Source organism: Aulostomus chinensis, chromosome 4 (assembly GCF_037954235.1).
Source record: "Aulostomus chinensis isolate RoL2024-O1b breed Wild chromosome 4, RoL_Achi_v1.0, whole genome shotgun sequence".
Lineage (NCBI taxonomy): Eukaryota > Metazoa > Chordata > Actinopteri > Syngnathiformes > Aulostomidae > Aulostomus > Aulostomus chinensis.
This window is the reverse complement of record NC_141323.1, coordinates 28760735-28774419: the sequence shown is the minus strand read 5'-3', so window position 1 is coordinate 28774419 and position 13685 is coordinate 28760735. Positions and strand designations below refer to the sequence as shown.

The window sequence follows — 13685 nt, the reverse complement described above, 5'->3', positions numbered from 1 at the left end:
CATGAGCGAGCTTCCCTCACACACCTTTTCTTGAAGCGCCCTCCACAGCTTTCGAATGGAATGTCATGCAGTGTGTAATTTGAAGTAGACAGATTGCAGATGCAGTACTTTTCTCTGGATGACATCAACATTCTTTTCTTTGTATTGACAGGACAACTATTTGGTGTGTAAAAAGACCGTGAGGCTGTTGCACATCACATTTTTTTTGAGGTTGTAAAGTGAGTGAAATGGATATAGAGCCCATGTGTGTGAGAGTCAAGGGCTTACGGCCATACCCCTCTGAACACGCCCGATCTCGTCTGATCTCGGAAGCTTAGCAGGGTCGGGCCTGGTTAGTACTTGGATGGGAGGCCGCCTGGGAATACCAGGTGCTGTAAGCTTTTTTGTTTCATTGTGAGGAAAGGGCCGCTTTGAGTCTTTGGGGACCAGCATGAGCGAGCTTCCCTCACACACCTTTTCTTGAAGCGCCCTCTGCAGCTTTGGAATGGAATTTCATGCAGTGGTTAATTTGAAGAAGACAGATGGCAGATGCAGTACTTTTCTCTCGATGACATCAACATTCTTTTCTTTTATTGACAGGACACGTATTTGGCGTGTGAAAAGACCCTGAGGCTGTTGCGCATCACTTTTTTTCTGAGGTTGTAAATTGTGTGAAATGGATATAGAGCCCATGTGTGTCAGAGTCAAGGGCTTACGGCCATACCACTCTGAACACGCCCGATCTCGTCTGATCTCGGAAGCTAAGCAGGGTCGGGCCTGGTTAGTACTTGGATGGAAGACCGCCTGGGAATACCAGATGCTGTAAGCTTTTTTATTTCTTTGTGAGGAAAGGGCCGCTTTGAGTGTTTGGGGACCAGCATGAGCGAGCTTCCCTCACACACCTTTTCTTGAAGCGCCCTCCACAGCTTTCGAATGGAATGTCATGCAGTGTGTAATTTGAAGTACACAGATTGCAGATGCAGTACTTTTCTCTAGATGACATCAACATTTTTATCTTTGTATTGACAGGACAACTATTTGGTGTGTAAAAAGACCGTGAGGCTGTTGCACATCACATTTTTTTTGAGGTTGTAAAGTGAGTGAAATGGATATAGAGCCCATGTGTGTGAGAGTCAAGGGCTTACGGCCATACCCCTCTGAACACGCCCGATCTCGTCTGATCTCGGAAGCTTAGCAGGGTCGGGCCTGGTTAGTACTTGGATGGAAGGCCGCCTGGGAATACCAGGTGCTGTAAGCTTTTTTGTTTCATTGTGAGGAAAGGGCCGCTTTGAGTCTTTGGGGACCAGCATGAGCGAGCTTCCCTCACACACCTTTTCTTGAAGCGCCCTCTGCAGCTTTGGAATGGAATTTCATGCAGTGGTTAATTTGAAGAAGACAGATGGCAGATGCAGTACTTTTCTCTCGATGACATCAACATTCTTTTCTTTTATTGACAGGACACGTATTTGGCGTGTGAAAAGACCCTGAGGCTGTTGCGCATCACTTTTTTTCTGAGGTTGTAAATTGTGTGAAATGGATATAGAGCCCATGTGTGTCAGAGTCAAGGGCTTACGGCCATACCACTCTGAACACGCCCGATCTCGTCTGATCTCGGAAGCTAAGCAGGGTCGGGCCTGGTTAGTACTTGGATGGAAGACCGCCTGGGAATACCAGGTGCTGTAAGCTTTTTTATTTCTTTGTGAGGAAAGGGCAGCTTTGAGTCTTTGGGGACCAGCATGAGCGAGCTTCCCTCACACACCTTTTCTTGAAGCGCCCTCCACAGCTTTGGAATGGAATGTCATGCAGTGGTTAATTTGAAGAAGACAGATGGCAGATGCAGTACTTTTCTCTCGATGACATCAACATTCTTTTCTTTTATTGACAGGACACGTATTTGGCGTGTGAAAAGACCCTTAGGCTGTTGCGCATCACTTTTTTTCTGAGGTTGTAAATTGTGTGAAATGGATATAGAGCCCATGTGTGTCAGAGTCAAGGGCTTACGGCCATACCACTCTGAACACGCCCGATCTCGTCTGATCTCGGAAGCTAAGCAGGGTCGGGCCTGGTTAGTACTTGGATGGGAGACCGCCTGGGAATACCAGGTGCTGTAAGCTTTTTTGTTTCATTGTGAGGAAAGGGCAGCTTTGAGTGTTTGGGGACCAGCATGAGCGAGCTTCCCTCACACACCTTTTCTTGAAGCGCCCTCCACAGCTTTCGAATGGAATGTCATGCAGTGTGTAATTTGAAGTAGAAAGATTGCAGATGCAGTACTTTTCCCTAGATGACATCAACATTTTTTTCTTTGTATTGACAGGACAACTATTTGGTGTGTAAAAAGACCGTGAGGCTGTTGCACATCACATTTTTTTTGAGGTTGTAAAGTGAGTGAAATGGATATAGAGCCCATGTGTGTGAGAGTCAAGGGCTTACGGCCATACCACTCTGAACACGCCCGATCTCGTCTGATCTCGGAAGCTTCGCAGGGTCGGGCCTGGTTAGTACTTGGATGGAAGACCGCCTGGGAATACCAGGTGCTGTAAGCTTTTTTGTTTCATTGTGAGGAAAGGGCCGCTTTGAGTCTTTGGGGACCAGCATGAGCGAGCTTTCCTCACACACCTTTTCTTGAAGCGCCCTCTGCAGCTTTGGAATGGAATTTCATGCAGTGGTTAATTTGAAGAAGACAGATGGCAGATGCAGTACTTTTCTCTCGATGACATCAACATTCTTTTCTTTTATTGACAGGACACCGATTTGGCGTGTGAAAAGACCCTGAGGCTTTTGCGCATCACTTTTTTTCTGAGGTTGTAAATTGTGTGAAATGGATATAGAGCCCATGTGTGTCAGAGTCAAAGGCTTATGGCCATACTGCTCTGAACACGCCCGATCTCGTCTGATCTCGGAAGCTAAGCACGGTCGGGCCTGGTTAGTACTTGGATGGAAGACCGCCTGGGAATACCAGGTGCTGTAAGCTTTTTTATTTCTTTGTGAGGAAAGGGCAGCTTTGAGTCTTTGGGGACCAGCATGAGCGGGCTTCCCTCACACACCTTTTCTTGAAGTGCCCTCCACAGCTTTCGAATGGAATGTCATGAAGTGTGTAATTTGAAGTAGACAGATTGCAGATGCAGTACTTTTCTCTAGATGACATCAACATTCTTTTCTTTGTATTGACAGGACAACTATTTGGTGTGTAAAAAGACCGTGAGGCTTTTGCACATCACATTTTTTTTGAGGTTGTAAAGTGAGTGAAATGGATATAGAGCCCATGTGTGTGAGAGTCAAGGGCTTACGGCCATACCACTCTGAACACGCCCGATCTCGTCTGATCTCAGAAGCTAAGCAGGGTCGGGCCTGGTTAGTACTTGGATGGGAGTCTCCCTGGGAATACCAGGTGCTGTAAGCTTTTTTGTTTCATTATGAGGAAAGGGCAGCTTTGAGTGTTTGGGGACCAGCATGAGCGAGCTTCCCTCACACACCTTTTCTTGAAGCGCCCTCTGCAGCTTTGGAATGGAATTTCATGCAGTGGTTAATTTGAAGAAGACAGATGGCAGATGCAGTACTTTTCTCTCGATGACATCAACATTCTTTTGTTTTATTGACAGGACACCTATTTGGTGTGTGAAAAGACCCTGAGGCTGTTGCGCATCACTTTTTTTCTGAGGTTGTAAAGTGTGTGAAATGGATATAGAGCCCATGTGTGTGAGAGTCAAGGGCTTACGGCCATACCACTCTGAACACGCCTGATTTTGTCTGATCTCGGAAGCTAAGCAGGGTCGGGCCTGTTTAGTACTTGGATGGGAGACCGCCTGGGAATACCAGGTGCTGTAAGCTTTTTTGTTTCATTGTGAGGAAAGGGCAGCTTTGAGTCTTTGGGGACCAGCATGAGCGAGCTTCCCTCACACACCTTTTCTTGAAGCGCCTTCCACAGCTTTGGAATGGAATGTCATGCAGTGTGTAATTTGAAGTAGAAAGATTGCAGATGCAGTACTTTTCTCTAGATGAAATCAACATTTTTTTCTTTGTATTGACGGGACAACTATTTGGTGTGTAAAAAGACCGTGAGGCTGTTGCACATCACATTTTTTTTGAGGTTGTAAAGTGAGTGAAATGGATATAGAGCCCATGTGTGTGAGAGTCAAGGGCTTACGGCCATACCCCTCTGAACACGCCCGATCTCGTCTGATCTCAGAAGCTTAGCAGGGTCGGGCCTGGTTAGTACTTGGATGGAAGGCCGCCTGGGAATACCAGGTGCTGTAAGCTTTTTTTTTTCATTGTGAGGAAAGGGCCGCTTTGAGTCTTTGGGGACCAGCATGAGCGAGCTTCCCTCACACACCTTTTCTTGAAGTGCCCTCTGCAGCTTTGGAATGGAATGTCATGCAGTGGTTAATTTGAAGAAGACAGATGGCAGATGCAGTACTTTTCTCTCGATGACATCAACATTCTTTTGTTTTATTGACAGGACACGTATTTGGCGTGTGAAAAGACCCTTAGGCTGTTGCGCATCACTTTTTTTCTGAGGTTGTAAATTGTGTGAAATGGATATAGAGCCCATGTGTGTCAGAGTCAAGGGCTTACGGCCATACCACTCTGAACACGCCCGATCTCGTCTGATCTCGGAAGCTAAGCAGGGTCGGGCCTGGTTAGTACTTGGATGGGAGACCGCCTGGGAATACCAGGTGCTGTAAGCTTTTTTGTTTCATTGTGAGGAAAGGGCAGCTTTGAGTGTTTGGGGACCAGCATGAGCGAGCTTCCCTCACACACCTTTTCTTGAAGCGCCTTCCACAGCTTTGGAATGGAATGTCATGCAGTGTGTAATTTGAAGTAGACAGATTGCAGATGCAGTACTTTTCCCTAGATGACATCAACATTTTTTTCTTTGTATTGACAGGACAACTATTTGGTGTGTAAAAAGACCGTGAGGCTGTTGCACATCACATTTTTTTTGAGGTTGTAAAGTGAGTGAAATAGATATAGAGCCCATGTGTGTGAGAGTCAAGGGCTTACGGCCATACCCCTCTGAACACGCCCGATCTCGTCTGATCTCGGAAGCTTAGCAGGGTCGGGCCTGGTTAGTACTTGGATGGAAGGCCGCCTGGGAATACCGGGTGCGGTAAGCTTTTTTTTTTCATTGTGAGGAAAGGGCCGCTTTGAGTCTTTGGGGACCAGCATGAGCGAGCTTCCCTCACACACCTTTTCTTGAAGCGCCCTCTGCAGCTTTGGAATGGAATTTCAAGCAGTGGTTAATTTGAAGAAGACAGATGGCAGATGCAGTACTTTTCTCTCGATGACATCAACATTCTTTTCTTTTATTGACAGGACACGTATTTGGCGTGTGAAAAGACCCTGAGGCTGTTGCGCATCACTTTTTTTCTGAGGTTGTAAATTGTGTGAAATGGATATAGAGCCCATGTGTGTCAGAGTCAGGGCTTACGGCCATACCACTCTGAACACGCCCGATCTCGTCTGATCTCGGAAGCTAAGCAGGGTCGGGCCTGGTTAGTACTTGGATGGAAGACCGCCTGGGAATACCAGGTGCTGTAAGCTTTTTTATTTCTTTGTGAGGAAAGGGCAGCTTTGAGTCTTTGGGGACCAGCATGAGCGAGCTTCCCTCACACACCTTTTCTTGAAGCGCCCTCCAAAGCTTTGGAATGGAATGTCATGCAGTGTGTAATTTGAAGTAGACAGATGGCAGATGCAGTACTTTTCTCTAGATGACATCAACATTCTTTTCTTTTATTGACAGGACACCTATTTGGCGTGTGAAAAGACCCATAGGCTGTTGCGCTTCACTTTTTTTCTGAGGTTGTAAAGTGAGTGAAATGGATATAGAGCCCATGTGTGTAAGAGTCAAAGGCTTACGGCCATACCACTCTGAACACGCCCGATCTCGTCTGATCTCGGAAGCTAAGCAGGGTCGGGCCTGCTTAGTACTTGGATGGGAGACCGCCTCGGAATACCAGGTGCTGTAAGCTTTTTTGTTTCATTGTGAGGAAAGGGCCGCTTTGAGTCTTTGGGGACCAGCATGAGCGAGCTTTCCTCACACACCTTTTCTTGAAGCGCCCTCTGCAGCTTTGGAATGGAATTTCATGCAGTGGTTAATTTGAAGAAGACAGATGGCAGATGCAGTACTTTTCTCTCGATGACATCAACATTCTTTTCTTTTATTGACAGGACACCGATTTGGCGTGTGAAAAGACCCTGAGGCTTTTGCGCATCACTTTTTTTCTGAGGTTGTAAATTGTGTGAAATGGATATAGAGCCCATGTGTGTCAGAGTCAAAGGCTTATGGCCATACTACTCTGAACACGCCCGATCTCGTCTGATCTCGGAAGCTAAGCAGGGTCGGGCCTGGTTAGTACTTGGATGGAAGACCGCCTGGGAATACCAGTTGCTGTAAGCTTTTTTATTTCTTTGTGAGGAAAGGGCAGCTTTGAGTCTTTGGGGACCAGCATGAGCGAGCTTCCCTCACACACCTTTTCTTGAAGCGCCCTCCACAGCTTTCGAATGGAATGTCATGCAGTGTGTAATTTGAAGTAGACAGATTGCAGATGCAGTACTTTTCTCTAGATGACATCAACATTTTTTTCTTTGTATTGACAGGACAACTATTTGGTGTGTAAAAAGACCGTGAGGCTGTTGCACATCACATTTTTTTTGAGGTTGTAAAGTGAGTGAAATGGATATAGAGCCCATGTGTGTGAGAGTCAAGGGCTTACGGCCATACCCCTCTGAACACGCCCGATCTCGTCTGATCTCGGAAGCTTAGCAGGGTCGGGCCTGGTTAGTACTTGGATGGAAGGCCGCCTGGGAATACCAGGTGCTGTAAGCTTTTTTATTTCTTTGTGAGGAAAGGGCAGCTTTGAGTCTTTGGGGACCAGCATGAGCGAGCTTCCCTCACACACCTTTTCTTGAAGCGCCCTCCAAAGCTTTGGAATGGAATGTCATGCAGTGTGTAATTTGAAGTAGACAGATGGCAGATGCAGTACTTTTCTCTAGATGACATCAACATTCTTTTCTTTTATTGACAGGACACCTATTTGGCGTGTGAAAAGACCCATAGGCTGTTGCGCTTCACTTTTTTTCTGAGGTTGTAAAGTGAGTGAAATGGATATAGAGCCCATGTGTGTAAGAGTCAAAGGCTTACGGCCATACCACTCTGAACACGCCCGATCTCGTCTGATCTCGGAAGCTAAGCAGGGTCGGGCCTGCTTAGTACTTGGATGGGAGACCGCCTCGGAATACCAGGTGCTGTAAGCTTTTTTGTTTCATTGTGAGGAAAGGGCCGCTTTGAGTCTTTGGGGACCAGCATGAGCGAGCTTTCCTCACACACCTTTTCTTGAAGCGCCCTCTGCAGCTTTGGAATGGAATTTCATGCAGTGGTTAATTTGAAGAAGACAGATGGCAGATGCAGTACTTTTCTCTAGATGACATCAACATTCTTTTCTTTTATTGACAGGACACCGATTTGGCGTGTGAAAAGACCCTGAGGCTTTTGCGCATCACTTTTTTTCTGAGGTTGTAAATTGTGTGAAATGGATATAGAGCCCATGTGTGTCAGAGTCAAAGGCTTATGGCCATACTACTCTGAACACGCCCGATCTCGTCTGATCTCGGAAGCTAAGCAGGGTCGGGCCTGGTTAGTACTTGGATGGAAGACCGCCTGGGAATACCAGTTGCTGTAAGCTTTTTTATTTCTTTGTGAGGAAAGGGCAGCTTTGAGTCTTTGGGGACCAGCATGAGCGAGCTTCCCTCACACACCTTTTCTTGAAGTGCCCTCCACAGCTTTCGAATGGAATGTCATGCAGTGTGTAATTTGAAGTAGACAGATTGCAGATGCAGTACTTTTCTCTAGATGACATCAACATTCTTTTCTTTTATTGACAGGACACCGATTTGGCGTGTGAAAAGACCCTGAGGCTGTTGCGCATCACTTTTTTTCTGAGGTTGTAAAGTGTGTGAAATGGATATAGAGCCCATGTGTGTGAGAGTCAAGGGCTTACGGCCATACCACTCTGAACACGCCCGATCTCGTCTAATCTTGGAAGCTAAGCAGGGTCGGGCCTGGTTAGTACTTGGATGGAAGACCGCCTGGGAATACCAGGTGCTGTAAGCTTTTTTGTTTCATTGTGAGGAAAGGGCAGCTTTGAGTCTTTGGGGACCAGCATGAGCGAGCTTCCCTCACACACCTTTTCTTGAAGCGCCCTCCACAGCTTTCGAATGGAATGTCATGCAGTGTGTAATTTGAAGTAGACAGATTGCAGATGCAGTACTTTTCTCTAGATGACATCAACATTTTTTTCTTTGTATTGACAGGACAACTATTTGGTGTGTAAAAAGACCGTGAGGCTATTGCACATCACATTTTTTTTGAGGTTGTAAAGTGAGTGAAATGGATATAGAGCCCATGTGTGTGAGAGTCAAGGGCTTACGGCCATACCCCTCTGAACACGCCCGATCTCGTCTGATCTCGGAAGCTTAGCAGGGTCGGGCCTGGTTAGTACTTGGATGGAAGGCCGCCTGGGAATACCAGGTGCTGTAAGCTTTTTTGTTTCATTGTGAGGAAAGGGCCGCTTTGAGTCTTTGGGGACCAGCATGAGCGAGCTTCCCTCACACACCTTTTCTTGAAGCGCCCTCTGCAGCTTTGGAATGGAATTTCATGCAGTGGTTAATTTGAAGAAGACAGATGGCAGATGCAGTACTTTTCTCTCGATGACATCAACATTCTTTTCTTTTATTGACAGGACACGTATTTGGCGTGTGAAAAGACCCTGAGGCTGTTGCGCATCACTTTTTTTCTGAGGTTGTAAATTGTGTGAAATGGATATAGAGCCCATGTGTGTCAGAATGAAGGGCTTACGGCCATACCACTCTGAACACGCCCGATCTCATCTGATCTCGGAAGCTAAGCAGGGTCGGGCCTGGTTAGTACTTGGATGGAAGACCGCCTGGGAATACCAGGTGCTGTAAGCTTTTTTATTTCTTTGTGAGGAAAGGGCAGCTTTGAGTCTTTGGGGACCAGCATGAGCGAGCTTCCCTCACACACCTTTTCTTGAAGCGCCCTCCACAGCTTTGGAATGGAATGTCATGCAGTGTGTAATTTGAAGTAGACAGATTGCAGATGCAGTACTTTTCTCTAGATGACATCAACATTTTTTTCTTTGTATTGACAGGACAACTATTTGGTGTGTAAAAAGACCGTGAGGCTGTTGCACATCACATTTTTTTTGAGGTTGTAAAGTGAGTGAAATGGATATAGAGCCCATGTGTGTGAGAGTCAAGGGCTTACGGCCATACCCCTCTGAACACGCCCGATCTCGTCTGATCTCGGAAGCTTAGCAGGGTCGGGCCTGGTTAGTACTTGGATGGAAGGCCGCCTGGGAATACCAGGTGCTGTAAGCTTTTTTTTTTCATTGTGAGGAAAGGGCAGCTTTGAGTCTTTGGGGACCAGCATGAGCGAGCTTCCCTCACACACCTTTTCTTGAAGCGCCCTCTGCAGCTTTGGAATGGAATTTCATGCATTGGTTAGTTTGAAGAAGACAGATGGCAGATGCAGTACTTTTCTCTCGATGACATCAACATTGTTTTCTTTTATTGACAGGACACGTATTTGGCGTGTGAAAAGACCCTGAGGCTGTTGCGCATCACTTTTTTTCTGAGGTTGTAAATTGTGTGAAATAGATATTGAGCCCATGTGTGTCAGAGTCAAGGGCTTACGGCCATACCACTCTGAACACGCCCGATCTCGTCTGATCTCGGAAGCTAAGCAGGGTCGGGCCTGGTTAGTACTTGGAAGGAAGACCGCCTGGGAATACCAGGTGCTGTCAGCTTTTTTATTTCTTTGTGAGGAAAGGGCAGCTTTGAGTCTTTGGGGACCAGCATGAGCGAGCTTCCCTCACACACCTTTTCTTGAAGCGCCCTCCACAGCTTTGGAATGGAATGTCATGCAGTGGTTAATTTGAAGTAGACAGATGGCAGATGCAGCACTTTTCTCTAGATGACATCAACATTCTTTTCTTTTATTGACAGGACACCTATTTGGCGTGTGAAAAGACCCATAGGCCATTGCGCTTCACTTTTTTTCTGAGGTTGTAAAGTGAGTGAAATGGATATAGAGCCCATGTGTGTAAGAGTCAAGGGCTTACGGCCATACCACTCTGAACACGCCCGATCTCGTCTGATCTCGGAAGCTAAGCAGGGTCGGGCCTGGTTAGTACTTGGATGGGAGACCGCCTGGGAATACCAGGTGCTGTAAGCTTTTTTGTTTCTTTGTGAGGAAAGGGCAGCTTTGAGTGTTTGGGGACCAGCATGAGCGAGCTTCCCTCACACACCTTTTCTTGTAGCGCCCTCCACAGCTTTCGAATGGAATGTCATGCAGTGTGTTATTTGAAGTAGACAGATTGCAGATGCAGTACTTTTCTCTAGATGACATCAACATTGTTTTCTTTGTATTGACAGGACAACTATTTGGTGTGTAAAAAGACCGTGAGGCTGTTGCACATCACATTTTTTTTGAGGTTTTAAAATGAGTGAAATGGATATAGAGCCCATGTGTGTGAGAGTCAAGGGCTTACGGCCATACCACTCTGAACACGCCCGATCTTGTCTGATCTTGGAAGCTAAGCAGGGTCGGGCCTGGTTAGTACTTGGATGGAAGACTGCCTGGGAATACCAGGTGCTGTAAGCTTTTTTGTTTCTTTGTGAGGAAAGGGCAGCTTTGAGTCTTTGGGGACCAGCATGAGCGAGCTTCCCTCACACACCTTTTCTTGAAGCGCCTTTCTGCAGCTTTGAAATTGAATGTCATGCAGCGTGTAATTTGAAGTAGACAGATGGCAGATGCAGTACTGTTCTCTAGATGACATCAACATTCTTTTCTTTGTATTGACAGGACACCTATTTGACGTTTGAAAAGACCGTGAGGCTGTTGCACATCACTTTTTTTTTGAGGTTGTAAAGTGAGTGAAATGGATATAGAGCCCATGTGTGTGAGAGTCAAGGGCTTACGGCCATACCCCTCTGACCACGCCCGATCTCGTCTGATCTCGGAAGCTTAGCAGGGTCGGGCCTGGTTAGTACTTGGATGGAAGACCGCCTGGGAATACCAGGTGCTGTAAGCTTTTTTGTTTCATTGTGAGGAAAGGGCCGCTTTGAGTCTTTGGGGACCAGCATGAGCGAGCTTCCCTCACACACCTTTTCTTGAAGCGCCCTCTGCAGCTTTGGAATGGAATTTCATGCAGTGGTTAATTTGAAGTAGACAGATGGCAGATGCAGTACTTTTCTCTCGATGACATCAACATTCTTTTCTTTGTATTGACAGGACACCTATTTGGCGTTTGAAAAGACCGTGAGGCTTTTGCACATCACTTTTTTTCTGAGGTTGTAAAGTGAGTGAAATGGATATAGAGCCCATGTGTGTCAGAGTCAGGGGCTTACGGCCATACTATTCTGAACTCGTCTGATCTCGGAAGCTAAGCAGGGTCGGGCCTGGTTAGTACTTGGATGGGAGACCGCCTGGGAATACCAGGTGCTGTAAGCTTTTTTGTTTCTTTGTGAGGAAAGGGCAGCTTTGAGTGTTTGGGGACCAGCATGAGCGAGCTTCCCTCACACACCTTTTCTTGTAGCGCCCTCCACAGCTTTCGAATGGAATGTCATGCAGTGTGTAATTTGAAGTAGACAGATTGCAGATGCAGTACTTTTCTCTAGATGACATCAACATTGTTTTCTTTGTATTGACAGGACAACTATTTGGTGTGTAAAAAGACCGTGAGGCTGTTGCACATCACATTTTTTTTGAGGTTGTAAAATGAGTGAAATGGATATAGAGCCCATGTGTGTGAGAGTCAAGGGCTTACGGCCATACCACTCTGAACACGCCCGATCTTGTCTGATCTTGGAAGCTAAGCAGGGTCGGGCCTGGTTAGTACTTGGATGGAAGACTGCCTGGGAATACCAGGTGCTGTAAGCTTTTTTGTTTCTTTGTGAGGAAAGGGCAGCTTTGAGTCTTTGGGGACCAGCATGAGCGAGCTTCCCTCACACACCTTTTCTTGAAGCGCCTTTCTGCAGCTTTTCATGCAGCGTGTAATTTGAAGTAGACAGATGGCAGATGCAGTACTGTTCTCTAGATGACATCAACATTCTTTTCTTTGTATTGACAGGACACCTATTTGACGTTTGAAAAGACCGTGAGGCTGTTGCACATCACTTTTTTTTTGAGGTTGTAAAGTGAGTGAAATGGATATAGAGCCCATGTGTGTGAGAGTCAAGGGCTTACGGCCATACCCCTCTGAACACGCCCGATCTCGTCTGATCTCGGAAGCTTAGCAGGGTCGGGCCTGGTTAGTACTTGGATGGAAGACCGCCTGGGAATACCAGGTGCTGTAAGCTTTTTTGTTTCATTGTGAGGAAAGGGCCGCTTTGAGTCTTTGGGGACCAGCATGAGCGAGCTTCCCTCACACACCTTTTCTTGAAGCGCCCTCTGCAGCTTTGGAATGGAATTTCATGCAGTGGTTAATTTGAAGTAGACAGATGGCAGATGCAGTACTTTTCTCTCGATGACATCAACATTCTTTTCTTTGTATTGACAGGACACCTATTTGGCGTTTGAAAAGACCGTGAGGCTTTTGCACATCACTTTTTTTCTGAGGTTGTAAAGTGAGTGAAATGGATATAGAGCCCATGTGTGTCAGAGTCAGGGGCTTACGGCCATACTATTCTGAACTCGTCTGATCTCGGAAGCTAAGCAGGGTCGGGCCTGGTTAGTACTTGGATGGGAGACCGCCTGGGAATACCTGGTGCTGTAAGCTTTTTTGTTTCTTTGTGAGGAAAGGGCAGCTTTGAGTCTTTGGGGACCAGCATGAGCGAGCTTCCCTCACACACCTTTTCTTGAAGCGCCCTCTGCAGCTTTGGAATGGAATGTCATGCAGTGGTTAATTTGAAGTAGACAGATGGCAGATGCAGTACTTTTCTCTCGATGACATCAACATTCTTTTCTTTTATTGACAGGACACCTATTTAATTTGAAGTAGAAAGATGGCAGATGCAGTGTACTGGGCTTCTCTCTACTCCTCTCTCTCCTCCTATATGTGTCATACATTAATTATACTCATAGGTATTACTAACTTGTCTCCTTTTCTGGAGCCTTTTTGGCTCCTCTCATTCCAGATCTGGGTGGTGCTGGAGGAGGCTGCAGAGCTGAAGAGGCTCAAGCTGCCACCCGTAGCTCCACCTACTCACATCACCGTCTTTCCATCAGTCTCTCTCTCTCTTTATCTCTGTCCCTCTCTTTCCTTCTACATATCCGTCTTCCTCCATTATCTGTTTTGTTCCTGTTCTCTTTCCCCCCAATCGGTCAAAGCAGAAGGCCGTCCCCATTGAGCCTGGATCTGCTCGATGTTCCTGCCTGTTAAAAGGAAGGTTTTTGTCGCCGCTTTTGCAGGATGTGCTTGCTGATGGAGAATTGTTGGGTGTAGATTCATTGAAGCAGTTTGGTACTGGACCTGCTCTACCTGTAAAGTGTCATGAGATAAGTTTTGTTGTGATTTGGTGCAATATAAATAAAATTAACTTGACCAGTGTCATTTGTGGTCTTTCGTTAATTGCATGCCACATGAAATTATTATTAGTCACTTTTATCTCACATTTGACCTGCAGCTACAGTCTCACAGTGGCAAGACGAGAACACTTCTACTTCTGATGATAACAGTTTGTTCAAC

The 13685-nt window shown here is 46.3% G+C and overlaps 26 non-coding genes and 4 pseudogenes across 26 annotated transcripts; all 30 read left to right on the top strand.

The window, feature by feature from the left end:
- The first annotated feature begins 261 nt into the window (after positions 1–261).
- Positions 262–380, top strand: LOC147265607 (5S ribosomal RNA). The gene has a single exon (XR_015114452.1). It is a non-coding gene; the product is annotated as a 5S ribosomal RNA (ribosomal RNA).
- Positions 381–689: 309 nt separating this feature from the next.
- LOC147265606 (5S ribosomal RNA) lies at positions 690–808 on the top strand. Its single transcript, XR_015114197.1, has one exon. It is a non-coding gene; the product is annotated as a 5S ribosomal RNA (ribosomal RNA).
- Positions 809–1118: 310 nt separating this feature from the next.
- LOC147265605 (5S ribosomal RNA) lies at positions 1119–1237 on the top strand. Its single transcript, XR_015115069.1, has one exon. It is a non-coding gene; the product is annotated as a 5S ribosomal RNA (ribosomal RNA).
- Positions 1238–1546: 309 nt separating this feature from the next.
- On the top strand, positions 1547–1665 carry LOC147265604 (5S ribosomal RNA). The gene has a single exon (XR_015112687.1). It is a non-coding gene; the product is annotated as a 5S ribosomal RNA (ribosomal RNA).
- Positions 1666–1974: 309 nt separating this feature from the next.
- LOC147265603 (5S ribosomal RNA) lies at positions 1975–2093 on the top strand. The gene has a single exon (XR_015114036.1). It is a non-coding gene; the product is annotated as a 5S ribosomal RNA (ribosomal RNA).
- A 310-nt stretch (positions 2094–2403) lies between these two features.
- On the top strand, positions 2404–2522 carry LOC147265602 (5S ribosomal RNA). The gene has a single exon (XR_015115294.1). It is a non-coding gene; the product is annotated as a 5S ribosomal RNA (ribosomal RNA).
- Positions 2523–2831: 309 nt separating this feature from the next.
- LOC147265601 (5S ribosomal RNA) lies at positions 2832–2950 on the top strand. Its single transcript, XR_015114768.1, has one exon. It is a non-coding gene; the product is annotated as a 5S ribosomal RNA (ribosomal RNA).
- Positions 2951–3260: 310 nt separating this feature from the next.
- Positions 3261–3379, top strand: LOC147265600 (5S ribosomal RNA). Its single transcript, XR_015114495.1, has one exon. It is a non-coding gene; the product is annotated as a 5S ribosomal RNA (ribosomal RNA).
- A 309-nt stretch (positions 3380–3688) lies between these two features.
- On the top strand, positions 3689–3807 carry LOC147265599 (5S ribosomal RNA). The gene has a single exon (XR_015115299.1). It is a non-coding gene; the product is annotated as a 5S ribosomal RNA (ribosomal RNA).
- A 310-nt stretch (positions 3808–4117) lies between these two features.
- Positions 4118–4236, top strand: LOC147265598 (5S ribosomal RNA; annotated as a pseudogene).
- A 309-nt stretch (positions 4237–4545) lies between these two features.
- On the top strand, positions 4546–4664 carry LOC147265597 (5S ribosomal RNA). The gene has a single exon (XR_015114025.1). It is a non-coding gene; the product is annotated as a 5S ribosomal RNA (ribosomal RNA).
- A 310-nt stretch (positions 4665–4974) lies between these two features.
- On the top strand, positions 4975–5093 carry LOC147265596 (5S ribosomal RNA; annotated as a pseudogene).
- Positions 5094–5401: 308 nt separating this feature from the next.
- On the top strand, positions 5402–5520 carry LOC147265595 (5S ribosomal RNA). The gene has a single exon (XR_015112686.1). It is a non-coding gene; the product is annotated as a 5S ribosomal RNA (ribosomal RNA).
- Positions 5521–5829: 309 nt separating this feature from the next.
- LOC147265594 (5S ribosomal RNA) lies at positions 5830–5948 on the top strand. Its single transcript, XR_015114235.1, has one exon. It is a non-coding gene; the product is annotated as a 5S ribosomal RNA (ribosomal RNA).
- A 309-nt stretch (positions 5949–6257) lies between these two features.
- Positions 6258–6376, top strand: LOC147265593 (5S ribosomal RNA). Its single transcript, XR_015115124.1, has one exon. It is a non-coding gene; the product is annotated as a 5S ribosomal RNA (ribosomal RNA).
- Positions 6377–6686: 310 nt separating this feature from the next.
- On the top strand, positions 6687–6805 carry LOC147265592 (5S ribosomal RNA). The gene has a single exon (XR_015115068.1). It is a non-coding gene; the product is annotated as a 5S ribosomal RNA (ribosomal RNA).
- A 309-nt stretch (positions 6806–7114) lies between these two features.
- LOC147265591 (5S ribosomal RNA) lies at positions 7115–7233 on the top strand. Its single transcript, XR_015114234.1, has one exon. It is a non-coding gene; the product is annotated as a 5S ribosomal RNA (ribosomal RNA).
- A 309-nt stretch (positions 7234–7542) lies between these two features.
- LOC147265590 (5S ribosomal RNA) lies at positions 7543–7661 on the top strand. Its single transcript, XR_015115123.1, has one exon. It is a non-coding gene; the product is annotated as a 5S ribosomal RNA (ribosomal RNA).
- Positions 7662–7970: 309 nt separating this feature from the next.
- On the top strand, positions 7971–8089 carry LOC147265589 (5S ribosomal RNA). The gene has a single exon (XR_015115095.1). It is a non-coding gene; the product is annotated as a 5S ribosomal RNA (ribosomal RNA).
- A 310-nt stretch (positions 8090–8399) lies between these two features.
- Positions 8400–8518, top strand: LOC147265588 (5S ribosomal RNA). The gene has a single exon (XR_015115067.1). It is a non-coding gene; the product is annotated as a 5S ribosomal RNA (ribosomal RNA).
- A 309-nt stretch (positions 8519–8827) lies between these two features.
- Positions 8828–8946, top strand: LOC147265587 (5S ribosomal RNA). The gene has a single exon (XR_015115495.1). It is a non-coding gene; the product is annotated as a 5S ribosomal RNA (ribosomal RNA).
- A 310-nt stretch (positions 8947–9256) lies between these two features.
- Positions 9257–9375, top strand: LOC147265586 (5S ribosomal RNA). The gene has a single exon (XR_015115066.1). It is a non-coding gene; the product is annotated as a 5S ribosomal RNA (ribosomal RNA).
- Positions 9376–9684: 309 nt separating this feature from the next.
- On the top strand, positions 9685–9803 carry LOC147265585 (5S ribosomal RNA). The gene has a single exon (XR_015114407.1). It is a non-coding gene; the product is annotated as a 5S ribosomal RNA (ribosomal RNA).
- Positions 9804–10112: 309 nt separating this feature from the next.
- On the top strand, positions 10113–10231 carry LOC147265584 (5S ribosomal RNA). Its single transcript, XR_015114014.1, has one exon. It is a non-coding gene; the product is annotated as a 5S ribosomal RNA (ribosomal RNA).
- Positions 10232–10541: 310 nt separating this feature from the next.
- On the top strand, positions 10542–10660 carry LOC147265583 (5S ribosomal RNA). The gene has a single exon (XR_015115308.1). It is a non-coding gene; the product is annotated as a 5S ribosomal RNA (ribosomal RNA).
- A 311-nt stretch (positions 10661–10971) lies between these two features.
- On the top strand, positions 10972–11090 carry LOC147265582 (5S ribosomal RNA). Its single transcript, XR_015114892.1, has one exon. It is a non-coding gene; the product is annotated as a 5S ribosomal RNA (ribosomal RNA).
- A 310-nt stretch (positions 11091–11400) lies between these two features.
- Positions 11401–11509, top strand: LOC147265581 (5S ribosomal RNA; annotated as a pseudogene).
- A 310-nt stretch (positions 11510–11819) lies between these two features.
- LOC147265580 (5S ribosomal RNA) lies at positions 11820–11938 on the top strand. The gene has a single exon (XR_015115307.1). It is a non-coding gene; the product is annotated as a 5S ribosomal RNA (ribosomal RNA).
- A 300-nt stretch (positions 11939–12238) lies between these two features.
- On the top strand, positions 12239–12357 carry LOC147265579 (5S ribosomal RNA). The gene has a single exon (XR_015114496.1). It is a non-coding gene; the product is annotated as a 5S ribosomal RNA (ribosomal RNA).
- A 310-nt stretch (positions 12358–12667) lies between these two features.
- On the top strand, positions 12668–12776 carry LOC147265578 (5S ribosomal RNA; annotated as a pseudogene).
- The last annotated feature ends 909 nt before the right edge of the window (positions 12777–13685 follow it).